The following is a 16,304-nucleotide window of genomic DNA, read 5'->3' as shown; positions in this document are numbered from 1 at the left end:
ATCGAGTGTCGTTTGCGTCAAGGTCGCCGAGCTGTGCGACATATGCAAGTACTTTTGATGCCATATTTTTGCTTCCAAATCATGATTATTACTCCAACTTTTTGGTGCGTACAAAAACGTTGAAAATATACCAATTCCTCCAAAACATGGATAGGCACACAGTTGGGCATTCTAAACCTGATATTCTGAATAAACTAGCAATGTTTTTGGATGCAGCCTCAGAAAGGTTCGAGTACCTTATTCTTCGTGTCCCGTGTCGCGTCATGCGAGGCGTGCATGCGATTACTATCGTGAGCAAAATTCCGTGAAGCTTTGGAACCGAGTCAGCGACGTTCAATGAATATTTCAGAGCTATGCGGTTGAGCACCCAGGTATTTAATTCATGATTTCATTACTAGGGTGTTGTTGAGAAAAATGACGGCTGCACCACTAAGCATAATAGTGGATCTGAGGTCACGCAGCGCCGCATACTAAGTGAAGCGCCTGAGAACAAGACTGGCATGAGCCATCGAGCTTATGCCGTCGAACGTAAGCTTTTCAAGTCTGGCCTACAAACCTGAACGGAGTTGGACGTGACGGGGCAGCACCAGACGTGACCAGACGGGACCGGATGGAGCGGGACGGCACTGGATGGGGCCAGGCTGGCTTGGTTTGGACCGAGTTGGCGCGTACGTAACAAGGTTAGGCTGGGCTGGGCGGGCTGGGCTCGGCTGGGCTCGTCCCGTATGATGGCGTACGGTTCAGTCCATTTTCGTCCGGTGTCTTCTGGCCCCATCCGATCATGTCTGGTCCCGTATGATCCGTCCGGTTCATGGCGGTCCTTTCTGGTACCGTCTGGTACATAAAATTACGCACGGTTACGAGTGGTTCCGTTTTATTATGTCTATAATTTCATACTGTTTTACATAAGCGACCACGGATATGTGTGGTTACGAGCATCTGTGATACGAGGAATTACGGCACGTGCGTTAGCCGCTAATGCACGTGCCGTATTGTTGTTAAAAATAACCGTTGTGGTTATGGATATTTGAATTTATGAATATTGGTGATAAGAATGACTGCGGCATGTGCGCTCACGAAAATCAACGTACATATATTTACGCAGATGTGTTGTAAGCACGTTTGTAGCTTTACAAGCCCCAGTCTGCACAGGCGCGCGGACTTACCAACTGCACCACCGAGACAGTATGTATCAGGTGACGTGTACACTCGCTTAAGCTCAAGCAAGCGAAGCTGCGTTTAGCTGGGCTCAGCCAAGTTGTGTCAATGCCCACCATGATAGGGCTGCGCCCCATCCTCTCCACCGCGGATATGTGCAGATGAATGAGCTAAGCCCAAGTTGTCAATCTGCCGACCACAGCGCAGGCTGCGCCCTATCAGGCATATCTGAGTACGACTGGGCTGCGCCCATGCTATGGCTTTGCCCAACAAGATAAGAGCTGCACCCACACAGTTTTTCAATGATCGTGGGCTGAGTTTAAGCTGTCTTGGGTTACAACCAGGCTGTACCCACTCTCCTCAACCTCAGCCCAAGCAAATTGCTGGCTGGGTCATGACCCTGCCTGCCAGTTCAGCACATCTAAACGTAGGTGCAGAGTGCGGCATCGGCCGAAAACTTACTCCGCAGAGGAGGATCAATGTTACACATTGGGGGACCAACGCAGCAGCGGTGCGACACGTGCATCGCCTTCGCCTGTAATGAGCGGATCCAGCTCATGCCGCGGTCGCTTTGGGCAGTCCAAACACGTCATGTTGAGGAACGTGATGCGCTTATTGCCGCACCATATGTAGTGTTGTTGCAGACCGGGAGGAAACATTGGCTTTATGAGCAGCGGCGTGTTGTTGGAATGATGATATCCCCGCCGTAAAAATGGCCAGATTTACACTCTTTTATTATTTCTTCAGAAGTGAACGAGGAACAAAAGGAGCTTCGATTGTTGTAAACGAAATAATATTTCCAGAACTCAAGAACGCCGCGGCGGCAGCGCGTTCCTTTTAAATTTGCATGAGCTTGACGTGGCACCACTGCAAGATGCTCACTCTTGCCGCTGTGCCCAAACGACGCTTTTAATCGTATCTCACCCACTTCCTCACCTGAGTAAGTGTATGTAGAGAGGAAGGCCGGCTGGATTTCACCGAACAAGGACAATGCGGGGCATGCATTTTTTTAGAGCGTCGGAGCCGAACCTCGGCCAGCAGTGCGGGGCGTGGCCAGCAGTGCCACGCGTGGCTAGCAGCTGGTTTTTAGGGCGTTTCTTTTCATGTATCTCTCGTAAGTGCAAGTTTAACTGCGCAAAGATGGCGGATTTCTCCTCCATCCCGCCCCTCTGTATAGTCCACATAGGGTAGGGGCGCCCTACTGGTAGTGCGCCTTGCGTTCTAACGGGCAAACTCCGTACAGACTAAATAAAGGATGATGCAGTGAGGATACATTGTTGTGACCTAAAAATTTAAACGTACATCTCATGAGACAACGGCAAGTGCAGCAAATTGCACCATTTAATGTGACCCACGACCTCTCTCGCAAGCCCTTGCGCACAGGTTCAAAGGTTAGAGGTTGCGGCAGGGGCCATGGAGCATATTAATTACAAACAAGGGTCGAGAAAAGTTCAATTTACACATAGGTGAAACACCACGATGGACAGAAAGGTGGACTGAAGCTGGAAAGATCGACTGAAACAGAGCATGGCACCTGACCGCTACTCCGCAGCACATCTGCCCACCATATTTCCATATGATGTCGGTGCGTATGAAAGTCACGGCCTTTTGCCTGGAACCACTCACCCGCAGGTCACCGACAGGTAACCGGCGGGTCACCGATAGACTCTCCTGGAAGTCGAGCATGGCGCACGCAGGTCGGACTGCGGTGACTGCAGGCCAACCAGAGTCCAGAACAGAGCCTGCCTGATTTGGGGGCGCTGGGTGACGGCGTCCAGTTTCTGATGCGTCGCGTAGTCTGACGTCATAACCAATGACCTCACGAAATTGGCACGGCGTCTGCTGAAACTGGCTGAGTCGAGAGGTGCTTGAGTCCCGTTAGCCCGTCGACCGTTACGTCACTCTGGCATACTCCTCCCCCCCCCCCCTCCCCCGATGAATTCGTTCGTGCCATGCTGGCATATGGCACAGGTTGTTTACGCGGTGGCCTCGCCTTTACTGCGCCTCAACTGACTGCGGCACATTCGTCGCATGATCATGTTCCACCTGCCTGAAATAACTTGCCCCTGTATGATGCAGCATCAGGGGCAAGTTATCCCTTAAATCCCTTTAGATTTTTTTGAGTAACCGATCGTGCAGCATCCGGTTCAGTGTATATGGTTGCAGAAGAAGGGCCAGATATCGAGAGCATGAGCCAAGGTTGGATGGAAAATGCTTGCGTATCACTAATTGTCTGGGATGTAACAGTCAAGCTAAAATGCCAAAATGACATTATTGGTCATCCGAAATGAATGGAGGTCACCTTAAAGAAATCATACCAAATAAACCCTTTTCCCATCCAAGTCGCAGCACCGAGATCGCAATCACAAAATACTACGGCTTTATTGAGGCTGGCGCACAAGCTCAAGACACGCATACCTGAACGCTAAACCTGGTGACCCCAAGGCAGCTTAAACTCCGGCGGGCTGGGGGCCCGTTTACAGCCTGCAGCTCCGTATGTGCCGATACCGGTGCGCGCTATCGTCACCTCTATGACGCGCCTGTTGACAGGGGGCCGGCGATCCGTGTGCTCAGCGATACGGTATCTGTGTCCGACAGGCTGGATCACGGACCACTTCTCACGTGAACGCGCCGGCCACCGCCAAGGTCCGCGCCCGCCGCAGGCTCGCGCCCGCCGTCCCGCGCGCTGTTTGCACGTCGGTTATCGTCACTGGTCGCTGCCTGTAAGCGGCGCGGCGTTGTAAGGACGCCCTTGCCACCGAAACGCGCCGATAGCAGCGGAGTTGTTAGCAGGACGTGAACTGGAGCTCGCACGATGGTGTGATGGCCTTGCGGACCGGTGGTCGTAGGAGGTCAATGCCGGCTAGCGATGGATGTGGAGTTAGTAATCAGTGCACAAATATGCTTTGAAAGAGTGCTTGACAAATATGCTATGTTGCTGAAAGAGTGCTTTGACAAATATGCTGAAAGAGTGCTTTGACAAATATGCTTTGAATGCGAGGATGTGCAGACTATTTTGACGAGACCATTTCGAGCTCACTCAGTTTCGAGCTCACTCAGTCACTCATGACGCCAAAATAACGTCATTTAAATCCTGCCATTGAATTAGTCATGCAGCGATCCAGGCCAAGGAAAATATAACTGTCGAGTCGTTCATATTTGGCTTTCGTGAGCATGATTTCCAGATATAACGGCGTTCAATTGGCCCTAAATCAATTTTGTGTATGGTACTATGCGCTAATTAAACAATGACGTATTGAGGAGAATATTTACCAAACAGAGAAACCGTGCTGTCTAGAGCAGTCATTTACACTTCAACGTATACCAATAGTTATGGGTGAGAGTGTTGTATCACATCTGATGCTTGCTTCAATATCATGAAATGTGGAACATTCCCATTAAGGCCTTGGGTGTAACAGAAAATCGCTCCTTGGTTGAACATCAAGACAGTAGTGGCATATCTCCGATTTACGTGGTACTCTGATCTAGGAGAGTGCTTTCCTGTTTATGCTGTAATTATTCAGTTTAAGAGCAATTGGCCTTGCCGCAGCCCAGAAGGAAGGCGAGTGCGTGACAGGGCACCTTCAGCATGACAGCTTTCGGGCTTAAAGCATATGATGACCGAGGACAACGCACAAAGATACAATATTTCAATTATTTGTAATTCGCTGGGATTGAAAACCACCTTTATTAATCACATTTGCCGGCTCGCACTAAGGCATGTGATAACAGGAAACAGTTTTAAACCAACCATAAATATACAAAATTGTGTAAAAGTTAATTGAGTCTAACGGAAAGTGTCTTTGAGTTCATAAAATATTTTAGTTTCATTATGCTCGAGAACAAGAAGGAAATTTGATCTGTAAGACAGGTTTTGCACTGCTAGAAAACATGAGTGCCAGGGATATTGTCACCTTTGCGCCATGTTTTGGCTCGTAACGCTTTGCTGTGGCACCATGTTATGATCAAAAGCATATCCGCTATGTTGATAATGTCAACGGTTTTTGAATTACCCCAACGTGAATAGAGATTTTCTGGTAACAGGAAGTAACAAGCAGCATACCAGACTAAACCAAGGAAGCTAAACTACGGAGCTGTAGCTAAATTTCTGAATTGTAGCCGAATTGCTATAACCACTCAACCTGCGGCCACAACTACGGTCCAGTGGAAGGGCTTTAGTACCAAACAGCGGTACTATGGTCGTGACAGTAGCTCACGGCAAGGCGTTACGGCGCAGTCCCTTGGACATTACAGTCCAAGAGTGTGAACAAAGACAAAAGACATCGAGTCGCGTTAGCGCAGTTGATTATACTTCTAGTTTGGTAATGGTATTGGTAAATTCAAGAGACACATTTTTTTCTTGTCTTCTACCTCCAATTCGACAATATGTGAACTTTCAGAGCCTGTCACTGCAAACCATATGTGTAATTTACAAGTATGTGCGTTACACTGTCTCGGATTAAGGTAATAGTGTACAAATTAAGGCATCAATGTGACGACACGAGCTGTGCTCTGAGTCGGGGTGCTTGTGAGTTGCGTCTGGACGGTGGAGACTTCATGATGGAGTTATCTAGCAGTCAATTGTTGGTACATTATCAAAGCTATCAACCACCATTGAGAAGATGAGAGGAGGGTTTGAAATTTGTCTTCTTTATACGAGGACGTGGTACTGAGCCTTCCGGGTTTCGGTCCACTGATGACCTGCTCCCCGTGCACTATCTCGAGTGCACTGCACTGGCATACTGTGCATTAACGTTTTGCACCTGGGCTCATAAAAAACATGGGTTCAGGGTTTCGCTATTGAAGCAATGAAATAAAAATATAATTGCAGTTGACCTGAAATAGCATGCAACGTCGTAGCCAGAGGTGCTGGTTCCAGGCTGAGATGCTCATTCTGGTCGCGGCCTGAGGTGTGGATTCGTACCGATCACAACCACGCATAGGCTGCTTCGATGCAAAATTATCACAGGAGGAAAGACCATTCACGCCTCTCGCCATATCCTAATCGAGGGGTTTCTGTTGTCTCAAAACACGCCATTAGTGAGCAGGCGTATCGGCAGCGCCAGATTGCCTTCTAATCTTGGGACTCCAAAGCTCGCACAAACTACGAGTTGAATTTTAAGCATCCAGGAATGTAGTAAGGCGCGCGGGCTTCTGGCAGTACCCTTCCAACATGCACCGAGTCCAGTGGTGCACAGCTATTATGGTGACGTCACCGGGCGCCGCCGTGCACCCAGCGCTGGGAGCAGCCGCCGCCGCTGCCCGGGTCACCGCGGTGCCGCCGCGCCTCTGCTGGGACGCCGCTGCAGCTGCGGCGGCGGCGGCTCCCGGCGGCGGCTCTGACGTATGGTGCTGCGTCAGCTGCGCACCGACCCTGCACGAGCCTATGGCGCAAGTGCGGCCGGCGCGCCGAACAGGTACGGTCACCTGCGCTGCGCGTCCAATTGGCAGTGAGCAACGTTAGGAGTCAACTATCGCGATGGAAGTAAGCGTTGAGCGACTAAACCACGGAAGACGAATGCAAACAGCCTGCATCAGCTGTAAACTTGAGTGGTAGTTTGAGCACTGATGGTCACCCTGTAGAGGCTGCGCTCGCCAGACCAGATGAGTTCCTTTCCCACGCCCAGTGGTAACGTACTCCCAAGGGTCTTGTCCGCAGCACTCCCTGGCGTCAAGTGATAGGTTTTGAAGATCTTGCTCAGGGCCAAAGCATTCAGCCACCCAGACCTTAAGTCTCGCACAAAAACAGTGAACGATGATCTCGGGTAGAATTAAAAGACATTCCAGCGGCGTGACAGAACAGTGGCAAGTCACCGTGTTCACGCACTTGAGTCTCTCCATGTTACCCACGTCGGTGGCATGGAGCTGTGGGAAACCGGGATGACATGATAGGCATACACCGGGCAGAGGGCCTGTGCCTGGAGCCCTCAAAAGATCCCAGGCTCCGGTCCTATGACGCTATACCATAGGGTTGCATGAAATGCTGGACCCACACACACACACACACACACACACACACACACACATATATATATAGAGAGATATATATACATATATATAATACATACATACGCATATATACATATATATATATATATATATATATATATATATATATATATATATATGTATAGGAGCTAGTCGGAGACTGTCACGATGCTCGACTGGTCGAAAGGTGGATGTTGATAATGATTGCAGGGTGAAAGAAAATGGCATAGCCAAAAAGCGACGAACGTGGGTGATCACATGATCTTCGTTGGTTTAATTTCGTTGCCCTTGTTTTGTCGTATGTCGCTCATCACGTTTATTTCGCTCACTGCTTAGTCGTCCTCGGTGCCCCGGCAGCCAAGCTCTCAGTCCGCCACAGCCACCCCCCTCCCCCGTCGAATTCTTGCAGCCCCCTCCCCCCTCCCTCCCCGTCGAGTCGTCGCAGCCCCGCCCCGCAGGTAGCGTCTCACCTGCGCCGGCCGAGCGTCACCTCCGGCGGCCGGTGCGTCACGTGGGCGCGACGTCGCTTGCCGGCGGGCATGAGCCGCCGATAGCAGCGTGTCGATAGCGTGCGCCGGCGGGCGCGCCGGGCCGCAGACGGTCGCGGACTGCCGACGGCGTTCCTCCGAAACCAGGTGGGTCACCGACAGACCTAGCGATGCAGTCTGCGTTAGAGCGAGGTGATGAGTTTTTCAGTTTTCTGAAAGAAAGTTATTCATATTTTATATTAACAAGTTTTGCATTTACTTTCTTTATAGCTCGGGACGGTCATTAATGCATACCAGAAAATAATTGGTTTGGTTGACTCCATACGCTAACACGCACTCTCAAAATTCTGCAATAATGGCACACCCTGGCACACCCTGGAGGGTAAGGGGAAGGTCTACCCCGTGTTGAACTACTCCTAATATTCTTGATGACGCCAGAACCATGGAATTCATAAAGTGCATTACCTGGGTGATCTTCTCTTAAAAAGTTATTTAGCTAGTCAGAGGTCAAACCTCATACGAATGCAATAAGCAATAATACAATGATTTCTGCAATCAGAGCCAAGTGAAACTAAGATCAAGGACGCACCAGTACGTTTACGCAGCCAAACGGTCGACAATCACTTGGGTAGCACCTGGTAATGCGTAAGCGTTGCGGCATAAAAATAAAGAAAATTCTGAGTGCTATACATAACGACAGATAAAATTCAACAGCGAGCAAGCGGACAAATAGATGACACTCATCTTTAAACCGTGGCGATACTTGTAAACTTTGCCACGTGGAACAGCAGAAATATTCAAACATGGTTCAGCTTTAATATGATAATAGCGCAATGTGCTCAATGAAAGAAGTCTGGTACTGGTGCTCAGTACCGGTGCTGATTATGGTAATTAATTTTTTTTTGTAGTCAGTGTTGTTCATCATGGAAGTAGCGGTTGAGCCAGGTACAACCACAAATGACCGCACAAGATGTTAAATGTGAATGTCATTTTTTGGCGAAGAAATCCATCCTATGCTTTATAATGCGTAGATTTTGCAAACATCCGTTTAAACCCGAGCTCATTCTGATGAAGAGTTCAGATTGTTCTCGCTCCTGTGCTGACGATCGCAGCCAGAGACATCGATTGTCCTCGCTCCTGTGCTGACGATCGCAGCCAGAGACATCGATTGTTCTCGCTCCTGTGCTGACGATCGCAGCCAGAGACATCGATTGTTCTCGCTCCTGTGCTGACGATCGCAGCCAGAGACATCGATTGTTCTCGCTCTTGTGCTGACGATCGCAGCCAGAGACATCGATTGTTCTCGCCCCTGTGCTGACGATCGCAGCCAGAGACATCGATTGTTCTCGCTACTTGTGCCGAGCCCGTTCTTTCGCTTCCTTTTGCGAGCACCGCACTAGGTTTCCACGGTTGGGTGAGCATATGGCATGGTGGGAGCAAAACGCTAGAGAGAGAGAGAGAGAGAGAGAGAGAGAGAGAGAGAGAGAGAGAGAGAGAGAGAGAGAGAGAGAGAGAGAGAGAGAGAGAGAGAGAGAGAGAGAGAGAGAGAGAGAGAGAGAGAGAGAGAGAGAGAGAGAGAGAGAGAGAGAGAGGAGAGAGAGAGAGAGAGAGAGAGAGAGAGAGAGAGAGAGAGAGAGGAGAGAGAGAAGAGAGAGAGAGAGAGGAGAGAGAGAGAGAGAGAGAGAGGAGAGAGAGAGGAGAGAGAGAGAGGAGAGAGAGAAGAGAGAGAGAGAGGAGAAGAGAGAGAGAGAGAGATAGAGAGAGGAGAGAGAGAGAGAGGAGAGAGAGAGAGAGAGAGAAGAGAGAGAGAGAGAGAGAGAGAGAGAGAGAGAGAGAGAGAGAGAGAGAGAGGAGAGAGAGAGAGGAGAGAGAGAGAGAGAGAGAGAGAGAGAGGTTGTGAGAAGAAGCGATTTAGGTCTTTTTTCAAGGGTGAGCACTTTCTGAACACTATCACAGGAAATCAACACCACGGCGATCGCTGTGAACGTCGGCAATCGGGATGAAAGTCTATTTTAACTTTGGTGGCTCGCAACAAAAAGTTCACGGCTGGATAATTTTTTTGCTTGTTCAACGTCTTTCTTTCAGAGCTTTCTTTGAACTGTTCACACCGTGATGCAAGCAATGGTGTGCAATGCACCTTGTGAAGAATGAGGGCACTTCTCCAACTGTGAATGCAGTACTATCGTGGGAATGGTCTGAACGCAAGAGGCATTCAGCGCTGGCGAGCTTTTTGCCCCAGTTCCGGGTTCTTATCAAGTTATCAACGATTTTTGTCCGCGGTAAAACACAACGCAGCCGATACCCGAGCCAGCTATGTGGCTCATGACTTCATCAGCAGAATGCCCGCTGGCCGGGTCCCTAGCGCAGACTGCCGACAACACACTCTGACTACATGTGACTGCGTCTTGCCAGCCATATTCTTGGCAATATTCATTCTTGACGTCGCGCTTTTTTTTACCGCATGCTAACTCCTGCGAAAGCGAACACGTGACCGGCGTGTCCCCTGACTTCTGCCTTTTTGAACGCTGGGTACTAGCATATCGTTTGCTTTTCGTTGAAACTTGGTCACATGTACGGGCTGTTCGAGTAGCGTTAAAATGAACCAGTGACGAGGATCCAGTAAGTTAGCGGGGAAAGAGTAAACGAGATTTTTATATCAGTGATATTCATGCTGAATCATTGGACGAAGTGCGCACGCTCCCATTCCTGCTCGCGCCGTTCCTGGTGGGAGCCCGCGACAAGCAAAGCTCGTTGCATGGACGCTCATCCCGCCACCGAGTGCTCCCAACTAGGGGGTAATAAATAGCACCGTGGCCTTTAACGTAGGGCGAATGATCATCGCCCGGCCTCCCGGAGGCGAAATTTCCCCATTGTTATTGAGACCACGCGAATGCGTCGGTAGGAATTGAGCCCACTGCGCATATGCCTCGCACCCACTGCACGTGCCATTCGCTGCGTGATGAGACCAGTGCGCTGACCAGTATATCACTTGAGCAGTTATGCCACATGTATGTAATATTCATGCAATACTCAATGTGAATATTATACTGTGTGCGCGCTCATGTTGTAAAAAGCATATCGTATTACATGGAAAGAATGCATCAGATACAGTTGAATGACATACGTTTCCCCTTACCGACGACACTGGTTGATATCATGTCTCGTCAGATACGGATCTTCGCTCACAGCCACGAGCGATGAGGAAAAGACTGTAACGCTCCTGGTAAGTAACGCAGTACATTGTTCGTATATAATCCTGGCTAATGTTTACACGTAAAATAATTCAGCAGTGGTGCACTGACAAAATGCTGAGTTCAATGTACTTCCAATTTTTAAATGCATTCATATGAGCCACCTTCGCGGTGAGTAATATCAACATGCGCATAGGCAACGCTCTGCCGCCGGAATGGTAGACAAAATCCAACAAGGCGTTCGGTACTGCGAACCCGGAAATCATAGATATCCCATAGCTTCAAATATCCCATTACCCGAGATAGGTATCCATGCCAAGTGAGAATTGCGGAAAGCTTTTTCCACTAGAAAAATCTATCTAAGCCAAGCTTAACCATCATCGACGGCGGCAGTGCGGTTGTGGACGGTGCGTGTGACAATAATTCCTGAACCTGCAGAACGGGAATGGAGCATCTCGGTGAATAACTGTCGACAATAAATTATTTATGAGATATGCTTTCCTCAGATGAAAGCGCCCCTGATATGAATTACTGACGACGTATTTTATGAAGAGATCAACTGGAAACCATGAAACGTGTCACATATAAGGAAAAACTATCACCTATTTTGACCATTACGTGGTGTAAGTTTTACTCCTTGGGTATCAAAATGAATGCAACTGATGGCGCAAAATGAGCAAACATTTTCACCACCTTGGGAACAAACCGTATGCACGTTTTGCGCCGGAGTGTCCCGTTTCATCTGAATGAATAGCAGCCACAATGCGAGTGAAGTCATTCACCCACTGCGGGGACCGCAGTCGCCTAGAGGCTTCGCCTCAGCGTGTGCTGACATCACCGACCGGGTAATCTGCACGGAAATAATCAAGTTTCAAAGTCCGGAGCATTGCGTAGGGTGTGGCCAGAGAGCCTTCCGGCTAGCAAGTGCCGACGGACGGCTGGTGGCGCAGCGCTCGTACCGACCAGAGTTCTCCACGAGCCGGGCTAGTTCGGCCTGCCATGTGTCGTGCCTCGGGCCATGAACGGACCACGTGTCGGGTTTCGGGCCGTCAACGGGCAATGTGTCGGGTTACGGGCCATGAGCGGACCATGTGTCGGGTTTCGGGCCGTCAACGGGCCATGTGTCGGGTTTCGGGCTAGGAACGGGCCATGTGTCGGGTTTCGGGTCATGAACGGGCTATGTGTCCTAGCTCGGTCCGAGTCGGGCCCCAGTGGTGTCGGATCTCTGGAGCTGCAAAATTAACGCACTCCAGGCCGAGTTCTAAATTATAGGTGACATTAAGGATAGTGAGGTGAATGTCACCACCCGAGATCAAATAAAATAAACTATTGAATCGTGAACCACTAGCAAACGGCATGGTTTACTGGCAAGTCCAACGAGCTGTGTACGAAAGTGATGCAGCTACGTGTAGCTATATCAAGTACGCTGAGCGTTTTGTGCAGCTAGAGTAATAACTAGCCAAGCATGGCATAAATGCCAGTAATTTTGTCTTCAATGTCTCAAAAACGTAGCCATTCTGAACAACGGGTAAGCGTTTCCAAAATTTGTTAGAGCAAACTAGGATGAACTGCACAACAAAGAGGAATCGCACTAGGTGAATCACCATAACAAAATCTGCAATCCACCAATCTATTTATCCCTCATCGCTGTAATTGTGAGTGCAAAACATTAATGGGCATGACGGTGAGTGAGCGGGGAAGCAGCAAGCGTATGGATTTCAATGTTTCTTTGCACGCATGGTTCAAAGATGTTACATGTTTACAAACGGGTGCTACAAACAATTCCGTTTACTGTTTTTGTTACTTGTCTGAGCCATGAAGCCTGGAAGTGCAGTTCCTTGCACTCAGATCCAAAACAAACCGCGTGCCTAATACCTTGACAAGGTGTTCTGAATGCCCAGCCACATGTGGTCGGAATATAGTCGGTTGCTAAAATTTAAGCAATGAAGAATTAATTAACAAACCACGAATGACAGTGCAGTACACAAGAGTATTTAGAAGTAGCTACTGGGAGTTGGATTCATAGAATACTGAGTCGAGCTCTTTTAATTGGCCGGATGTATGGAATGCTCCGGACGAGACATTGGTCATGCATCGCCGAGTTCGCTGGCTTATCATCGACAAAGAGAGCTTACGCGCTTGTGTCTTCCTATGCCTGTGGTGTCGTGTCAACTGAAGCGACATTGAGCCCCTGGACAATGAATAATGGCATGCATGCCAAATGTATTCTGTGGCCTCGCCCTTCCCGAACGCACTCCAAGTAGCTTTAGTGCTCCCAGTACTCTGTATTTTCCCTGTGACGGACTCCCAGCTCGGAACAAGACAGAACCATCCTTGAGTCCGTCACTGATGCCCCTGCATGGGCATCAGGCCCAAAAACATGCTGGACGTCCCCCTGCTCCCATTCTGCTCTGTTTTTGTAGCTCTTCCTGGTGCGACCAGAGCCACGGAACCAAGCTGTCGACGGAAACACCGCCCACACGGCCCCTTGGCCTCCTTCAGACTACCTTGTTCCCCGTCATCAAGCCTAATGCTGCGAACGGCTGGTCAAGCGCTCGCGTGGGATTAACTCGTAATGCGGCAGCGAGCCGCGCGGGGCAAGGGCAGTCTGTGTTCCGCTCAAGGTGGGAGGGCCGATTTCGAGCCAGCAGCGGTAATAGCCGCGGCCTATCTGGCTGATCAATCACACAGCATATGCGCTAGCAATCACTTTCGATGGGAAGTTTAGTTCCAACAATGCTGCACCTCACATGCACATGCACGCCTCTAGCCCGTCTCACTTATCACCGCGCTATGTACGCTGGCCGACATTGTAAGCCCCAAGGTCGGAAGACCGTACTTCCGTACCTGTATTCTGCAGACCCACCCGCATCGGAGCGGCTGTTTTGTGGTGCCCTGCAAATACCAGTCCGTAGTTTTCAATTTTCGCTGTTTACGGTAGCCAATGCAGACTGATTCCCCAAACACGCGGCAATCTTAATCAGGTCAAAGCCGCTAAACACAATGCCATTAGTGCCGTCCGTGACCCAGCCCTAAGCAGAAGCTCTTTTTGTCCGTGCCGCTGCCAGCACCGCACAGAGAGGGTCCGGCACGGAAGTACCAGCGGCACGCAGCCGGTGGCGTTTTTCATCCTGCTTCATACTGCTAGATGGCCCGCGGCGGCGCGCGGTACAAAGTGAGCCGACCGCACCGCCTGCAAGAGGGCCGCTGGCTGGCCGAGTGATGCACCCCGTCGGGGGGTGGGGGGCTGCACGTGCGTGGCTGCTGACTGCCGCCGCCCCCGCGATCGGGGCCGGTCGGGTCAGCGGCGGCGCGCGGCGTCAGTGGCGCGGCGGCCCGGTCACAGACCGGAGGTGGGGGGCGAGGCGGGCCCGGTGCGCAGAGCGAGACTCAGGTGAGGTGAGGGCTGCCCGCTGCCGCCCCTCCGTGAGGCAGACGCGGAACGCTGCCAGAACTGTTGCGCATGCAAACGAGATTTTGGGGTGCATTCGTTCCATGTAACGCCGTGTCCCTGACGCTAATACCATGAGATGTGGTGGATGTAGCTGCATCTCCGGCAGGGGCGCTCATTAGCAGCTACAGCAGGAATACTTACACAATTGTTCGAGGGGGGTAAGAGGAGCACCGGGACACCTGTAAGGGATGTCGGGGAACCCTTACGTTCGTTTGCTCTGTTGTGAGCACCCCACATCCTGATGAGAGGTTGCAAGTACGTGCTTAGGTAGGCCGCTACAATACCAATACCCATTTACCCATAGACGGAACAGCAATGTGTAGCAAGCGCGCGGCGAATGGCTCTGGCATCGAGGCGCGTTGTCCGATGCTCTCACCCCAGCGGGCCTGATGCTGCCAGCCGACCGGGAACGGCGCTGGGAGCCTCAGCTGACCTCTCCCGCGGCGGCGGTGCTATTGATCCGCGCCCGTGAAACGCAGCCGTGACGTGCCGAGCCGAGACCGGTGCCGTCCCGGGACTCCCTGGCGCCGGTTCCCGCCCTTACCACGCACCGGCAGCGGGAGTGAACAGTGCCCGCAGACGGTGGTTACCATGGAGGGCATGCAGAGAGCAGGGGTGGAGACGATTCTCCTGCATCCTGAAAACGGGTATAAACACCCTGTTGTTGCACTATATAAGGTGGATCACCTCCCCTCACCGCTCCTCGGTCTGTTAATATCCCTCGACCCCTGCACTGCACGCAACCCACGGCCGATGATTCTCGTTGGAGACCCGGCCGCGGCTGCCCATCGTCAAGGTACATGAAGCGTGTGGTAATCAGATAGCCGTGCCGGCGTACGCCAGTTCCGCGGCAATTTATGAAAGTTCTATCCATTCACGAGACCCTCAAACTCGCTTCACGGCCGCTAGTGACCTCACACTTGACCCCTGTGGCGTGCCGTGGGGACAGGGTGTCACTACAGCCGTCCCCAGCCTATCGATCACACCGGGCCGTCGCCGCCGCCACGTCCACATCTGTTGTCGATCAGCACCGGGCCTGTGTTGGCCGCCGGTTGGCCTCATACAGCTGTCAGCTGCGACCCAGCTGCGCGGCTGGTCAGCCGGCTGCTGGTCCGATGGGGGTGACCCGCTGTCGGTCCGTCTCACGGGCCAGGCGGGGCCGCCCTCTCGCGCCGCCTGCACGGCGCCCGGCGCTCGTCAGCCTGTTGGTTTAGCCGCTGAAGTTATGGCCGTGAGGTCAGAGAAGTGACCTCGTCTCGCTGCGCCGCGCTGCGGCCGCTGCCGACTGCAGCTCTGTGCTGGCGCAGCCCGCTGTCTATCATAGGCAAGGAAACACGCGAAAGGTAGGGGCAGCGACGAGTTTTTCGTATGTTTACCACGTCACGCCACATGGCTAACGGCGCGCAGCTGGGGCGGCACTGTGGGCTGTGCCACGGGACCAAGCCAGCCCGGCTCCTCGCCCTCCCTGTCTCGTGCTGACTTTCGGGCAGTGAGCGGAGAGGGCCGCGTGGGTCACTGATCCGCTCGCGCTGCTGCGTCTGCGTTGTCTCCGCGTGACAGCGTGACCCGGTGGTGAGTCAGTAGCAGGGTACGTAATTACCGTCTGCACGTCTGTCGCGTCACAGACCGATGTGGCGCCACCGAGCGAGCCCTCGGCGATATGCTGGCCCGGGGCAATGCTCCCGTCCCTGGCAGCGTCGTCTGAGCTCGAAGAAACGTGTTGTACGCGTCATTAACTGAGGAGAATAGCCGAACGCGCCGCCAGCGGGATCAGTAGTGGTCAGTTGTGGCTGGAAATGAGGACTGCTAACGGATTCCGTTGAAAATGGGTCGTTTGGTTTCTGTGGGGCTTAACAGCCTTCTTTGTGGTGTGGCCGGATTTCCGGTGAAATGCAAGCGTTCTTTGCTTGTGTCAGGTCTGTGCCGGGCCATTTTCGCAGAATCGGTGGAAAGCACCAAAACTAACAAGCTGTACACGCCCGCAATACTGTTACTCATTTACAACAGGCAATTTGCGTATGTGCA

The 16,304-nt window shown here is 51.6% G+C and overlaps 1 protein-coding gene across 3 annotated transcripts in view; it reads left to right on the top strand.

Moving 5' to 3' along the window:
* The first annotated feature begins 7,725 nt into the window (after positions 1-7,725).
* The window catches only part of LOC119100753 (DNA topoisomerase 1), a 32,958-nt gene continuing 24,379 nt past the window's right edge, over positions 7,726-16,304 (top strand). Inside the window, exon 1 of one of the 3 annotated variants that reach the window (XM_037223870.1) lies at positions 7,726-7,781. The gene's annotated coding sequence lies outside the window, so the exon portion shown is untranslated. Of the gene's footprint in view, positions 7,782-14,161; positions 14,220-15,520; positions 15,623-16,304 lie in introns of those variants that run through there. The other 2 variants (XM_037223871.1, XM_037223872.1) reach the window with 2 other exon arrangements.

The sequence above is a fragment of the Pollicipes pollicipes genome, unplaced genomic scaffold, assembly GCF_011947565.3.
Source record: "Pollicipes pollicipes isolate AB1234 unplaced genomic scaffold, Ppol_2.1 Scaffold_4881;HRSCAF=5763_pilon_pilon_pilon, whole genome shotgun sequence".
Classification (NCBI taxonomy): Eukaryota; Metazoa; Arthropoda; class Thecostraca; order Pollicipedomorpha; family Pollicipedidae; genus Pollicipes; species Pollicipes pollicipes.
This window is presented reverse-complemented; position numbering and strand designations above follow the sequence as displayed.